Source organism: Micropterus dolomieu, linkage group LG12, assembly GCF_021292245.1.
Source record: "Micropterus dolomieu isolate WLL.071019.BEF.003 ecotype Adirondacks linkage group LG12, ASM2129224v1, whole genome shotgun sequence".
NCBI classification, from domain to species: Eukaryota; Metazoa; Chordata; class Actinopteri; order Centrarchiformes; family Centrarchidae; genus Micropterus; species Micropterus dolomieu.
The window spans coordinates 37466425-37472283 of NC_060161.1; the positions used below are offsets into that span (position 1 = coordinate 37466425).

Below are 5859 nucleotides of genomic sequence, written 5' to 3' on the forward strand. Positions count from 1 at the left end.
GTTACTGTATCAGCAGCTGGAGACTCTGTTCTGTTCTCCAGACTGCAAACAGCCTTAAAACGAGTTCTGGTGATTCAGTTCATTTCAAACAGTCATTTGACTTTTTGTCCTCATTGTTCCATATTTAACACTTGTGGGTCATGAAAGTGTGTTTATGCTGAAGTGGCCGTGAGAGACGTGTTTGTTTTCCTAGAATTATTTTCAAAGTGATAGAAACCAAAGATCAAATGTGTTGACTCCATTTTTTAAAAGGTGTGTTTAAGCTGAAGTTAGCAGGATAAGCCACTGATGTGTCTCTTCTGGTCCTTCAGTAGTTAACTGCTGCTTCTTGTCCCTGACACAGACACAGATCTGAGATCAGTATTGGAGCAGCAGCATCAGCCGTCTGAAACTGACACTGAGTGATTTTTACACCTGTGACAGGTGAGGAGTGTAAATGAGACTGCAGTGAGCGAGGATGCTCTCTGTGGTGAATAAAAGCCCTTGTCCTCACCTGTCTCCTGAGACGTTTCTGCTGGACAGCTTCTGACTGTTACCTGCAAGGTGAGCGTGTTGATGAACACGTGACAGTGATCCACATCGTTAGAACAACACTGTGATGCACTTTGATTCACTGGATCACCTGAAGAGACCGGCTCAGGTGTGTTTGACTTCTGTGGGGAAACAACAAGAAATGCATCAGGTGTTGTGAGGAGACGAGTTATGGATCATTTTGAGAAGCATGAATATCCTCTGAGGAGGAAAACTGTAAATACAACCTCCAATGTACAGAAAGCATTTCTCCACTCAGCATCATGAAAATGGATCTAAAGCTGTGAGACTGATGGATTCACCAGGCAGAAAGACTTTGGTTACAGCGCCCCCATGTGGCAGAGTGGGGCCAAATTTTCTTTGATCTTCATCATTCTGCTTCCTCCTTCCTCCAGCTGGTGACCCAGAGATCCACCGAGCTCCTCCATCATCCAGGAGAAACAGTCTGCTTGTTGATTGGTCGGCTGATCTGATGGACAGAAAAAGTGGAATATATAATATTGCTATTCCTGCAGAAGTGTAAAAGGGAACAACAACAGTAGAAGAGGCTCTGAACATCTTCATGATGATTCAGCAAATGGAAATGATTCCATGTGTGTGGAATCCTAATCAGAAATGAATCCTAAAAACTCACTTTGTCTGCTTCCTCTTCTTCAGCCAAAAGGTTTCTCTCCACAGACCACAGATTCAGAAACACCTGCAGAAAGCAGCAGGAGGAGAGAGCACAAGACTAAGGGAAAGGCCAGAAGTCCAGTTAGTAACATGCAGAGGTGGAAAGAGTACAACTATATTCTACTTAAGTAAAAGTTTGATTACTTTGATGAACTTTTATTTAAGTGCAAATCTACTCAAGTAAAAGGAAAGAGTAGCTCATTTAAAATGTACTCCTCACCTCCTTAAATAACTTGTTTTTTATTTATTTTATTTTACTTATTTTATTGTTATACTTATTTAAATTGCAGTCTTTTGCAATTTGATAAGGGACCAAAGCCATATGGCGCTTTCTATTTTAGTTTGTTTGACAGATACTTTTACAAATCAATGGCAAAAAGCAATGACATTTAATGTTATAATGGGAAGTTTGAGAATGTTTTCACTTCATTAGGAAACAGAATTTAAACTCTGGCAGGCCATACTGGACTGGGAAAATGGGGAAACATTGGACTGTATATAAAGTCATATCCCTATTTACATTCAACCAGGTGGTCATTTTAATGGGATATCATAAGCGTTAGTATAACAAATAACTAGTTACCAGCAGGTTGCTAATGCCAACCAACAGTGTCATGCACCAATGTCTTTTTGGCTATTTGGAGCAAAGCATCTTACCAAACTATGAAAACTCATTTTCAACCACCAATGTTAGTAGGATATTATTAACTGAGGTCTGAGGTCTCAGAGAAGCTTTTCCAAACCCCTTATTAGAAACTATGCGTGGTGTTTAATGAAATAACAACGACCTTACTGGGCTGCTGATCTTCCATTATAGGAGGACTGGTTGTTTCTATTAAAGGTAACAGGACACAAACCCTCTGCACACAGTTTGCCTCCTGCTGGCTGCTTCCTGTCACTGTCAGTCTGTTCGTCCCTCAGGACAAACTGGAGAGCTCCTCACAAAACATTCACATTAACATAACAGGTACATTTACTCCACTGCTGTACTTATGTACAACACTCAGATACTTGTACTTTACTTTCTACTTCTACTCCACATCTCAGAGGGAAATATTGTATTTTTACTTCACTACATTTATCTGACAGCTTTAGTTACTAGTTGCTTTACAAATTAAGATTTTTACACAAATTTAATTCCCAACAGTTTATCCAAGTGCTGTTGAAACTGTTAGTCGATTAATCAATTAGTTGAGTGACAGAATATTAATCAGTGACTATTTTAGGTCATTTTTCCTGTATAAACATGTCATGGTTAAGCTTTGTAACTGCTTTACTGACCATGGTATTACTACTTGTTAAGGTTTCTGCCTCTTAAAAGGAAGTTTTTCCTTGCCTCTGTCGCCTAGTGCTTGCTCTTGGTGGGAATTGTTGGGTTTCTGTAAACTACTTGGTAGGCCAGCCAACTTGCTGTCCTGAACCTTAAAGAGAACCTACGAGGTATTGTAAAGAGGAAAATGAGAAACACCAGAACCAACATCACAGATAAGCTGAAGGCCGCTATCAAAGCAACCTGGGCCACACTGGTGCAGTAATTAATACAAAAGGTGCCCTAACCAAGTACTTAGTGCATAAGTTAAACTTTCTCAGAACAACATTTCTGTATTATGGATTCTTGAATATTTTGAGTTATGTAATTTTGATTTACATGAGCTGTAAACTGTAATCATCAAAAAAAAAGGCCGGAAATATTTCACTTTCATGTGTAATGAATCTAGAATATATTAAAAGTTTAACTCGCTCCACCATGACATCTCACGAATCATCTTTCTCTCTGCATGTGTCGGTTGCTTTAGAAACAGGGATGAAGCGAGTGACTCAAACATTACCGTGTGATCAGCACTGTGACAAATTCTTCACCACATCTGTATATTTTAAGATTCATCAGAGACTTAACACTGGAGAGAAACTGTACAGCGGTGACCAGTGTGGGAAAGCTTTCAGCTTGTTACCTAAAGATTCATCAACGTGTTCACATTGTTTACTGTTATTGTATTCTCAGTTATCATTATCACACTGTAAATTTGGAAATTAACATTTTTTTTATAGACTGACATACTCTTATTTTGATATCACTAATTGACTTGTTTAGTCATTTTGTTGTTGTTGTTGTTGTTGTTGTTTATCATTGGTACCATCTACAATTTTTGTTTTATATATTTTACACAAATACATGAAGCTGGGGTTATTCTACATTCAACTCTTGGTTTCTTTCAACACCTCACTTTGCTCCAGCAGCCAAACCGACTAAATCAACTAACCTAGACATTCACTTCAGATCCTTTGTGGGTGTATGTGACATCATAAAAAGGCTGACTCTGATAGGTGCCCAGACTTGTTTAGATCAGAAGAGGAAATTGATCCAGCCATGAAGAAGGTCAAGGTGAGAAATGTGTAGGTTTCCTTCGAACGCCATTAAACAGCTGGTTGTCAAACCAGCTCAGATGATGTAAGTAGGCCATTCATTACCAAACACCATGTCACTCAATTAGGATACAATTATAAGTCATGAGTAATCTGTTTGATAAACAATAAACTGTTACATTGAAACTAACCTTCATTTCGGTGATCACGGGGATATGTAAATATTTGACATATTAACTGGTTGTATGTGTCAGATTTACCTTAAACTTTGTCCACGTAATCACCAAGGTTTGCGAATGATTTCATAGTACCTTGGAAAAGCATTTTTAGTATTTTTGAAAAGCAAAAATGCAGTAGTTTATTTTGATACATGGCATGGCTGCTGTATTTTTTAGTTTATAGTGATACACTTAAAAGTAGGTTATTTGGTATCTTATTTTAAAATATATTTTGATGTATCTTTGCCCATCCCTGTTTACAAGTACAATGTGCTCTTGGACTTAAAGTGTGGGTTATAGGCTAGAGACCTTGACTTGTAAGGAACAAACCTCTGCTTATACAAAAGAGGAAATTAGTATAAACCCAAAAAATATCTTTAAGTACATTCGCATTGAGTGATGTGGACAGACAACACATTTGCTCCAATTATGTTTATTGCAACATATTCATTCTTCAATCATGTCAGATACACATAACATTCAGCAAAGCACATTCAGCAAAGTCTTTTCAGTTGGTGACCGTCTTATTTTCAGAGTGTAACATGTTTATTAAGAATCCATGTCTGGTGATTTGTTGGTTTGCACAACAAGAGGACAGAAAGCTTCTAAAACAAATGCAAACAGGTTAATTTATGACTCAGTTGGTCTTCTAAAGAATGTTGACACAAACTACTAAATTTCTGCATTTAAACTTCCTTTTTTAGCCTGTAGTTTAATGCTCTGCTACAAAGGGGTTTTCATATTCTACTTGGATCCTGTGACACTTTCTTAGTTTTCTCTGCTAAAAAGTGTTTGTGCAGCATTAACCTTAAAACTTGGAAACACACAATTTTGCAGGTGGGTTGAAAATTTCACCCACTAGTCATATAATGACACTGCTGAAAAAATCACTTTGGGATTTTTGCAATTTTCTCAAAAAAGGCTTGGCTTCAAGTCCAAATTGTTTCATCACTTTAATGTCCTAAATCACCTGCATCTGGTTTTCTCTGAAGGTGTCAAATGTTGCATTTTTTTGCGGCTCTGATCATTGCCGGTGTGGTTATATTTGTTTTTGTTGTTTTTTTCTCTCATGGCTGTGGCCTTCACATTTCCTAATCAGTTTTTATCTAAATGTCGCTCTCGTCCGAGTCATCCGAGGTCTCTTTCTCATTCTCCTTCTTGGAGACCTTCACCACCGGATGGAAAAGAAACAGGTTTGGTCAAGTTCATATTGTGTAAGTAAATAGAGCTGTTTCTTACTATTTCTTTAATGCAAATAAGGCAGCTCAAGTCATTTTGCATTGTCATGTAACATTTGAATACATCATTGTACCTCTACATCTGGAATCTTCACAGGGCCTGGAGCTTGTTCACTGTCTGTGAAAAGTCAGATTAAAGCACATGTGAGATTTTTCAGATAAAATTGCATTCACAATATAGAATTATTTAACATTTTTAAGGTTCACTTTAAAGGTTGAATTATTAGGGCCCAAGCTCGAAACATCCGAGGACACGATTGGAATGAAGGATTTACAAAATTATTTAAGGCCTGAGCATGACAAACGTGTGAGGTCCCTAATGTAACTGAAGAGATTATATTTAGCGCTGGAGCACGAAACATGTGAGGACCTTATTGGAACTGAAGGAATTATTGTTGGCCGACAACAATTATACCATTTACAGGTTGCATACTTTAACAAACTCCTCCTAGAGAATTAATCTGATCAACTTCAAATTTTCCCTGTGCACTCTAAACCAACTGACGATTAAAAGTTGTACAAACGGTGAGTTTTCGTGGAACGGCGTGCCCGAGGCGTTGAAAATGGATGACTCGCCATGAAACAGGAAGTTGTAATAACTTCATTGTACATGCTCACATCTGCACAAAATTTGATAAGTCCCGTCCTGAACACATCCACATGCCAACATTCACTCAAAGCCATTGCGCCACCTGCTGGCAACAGAAAGTGACCTTTAACGAAGCAGCCCCCGCGGCACGTTTCACCTACATGTATGAAATTTCTGTGGCACATGTATCATGTTCTAACGTACCAAAAAGCCTCTTGGAGCGATGCTCTAATCCCAACAGGAAGTC

The 5859-nt window shown here is 38.2% G+C and overlaps 1 protein-coding gene and 1 long non-coding RNA gene across 3 annotated transcripts in view; both read right to left on the bottom strand.

Annotated features, from left to right (window-relative positions):
• The window catches only part of LOC123980197 (zinc finger protein 239-like), a 387571-nt gene that overhangs the window by 334290 nt on the left and 47422 nt on the right, over window positions 1-5859 (bottom strand). The gene's annotated exons all lie outside the window — the stretch shown is intronic.
• On the bottom strand, window positions 4203-5144 carry LOC123980262. Its single transcript, XR_006827447.1, has 2 exons — window positions 5098-5144; window positions 4203-4951 (listed from the first exon to the last, which is right to left on the bottom strand). It is a non-coding gene; the product is annotated as an uncharacterized LOC123980262 (long non-coding RNA).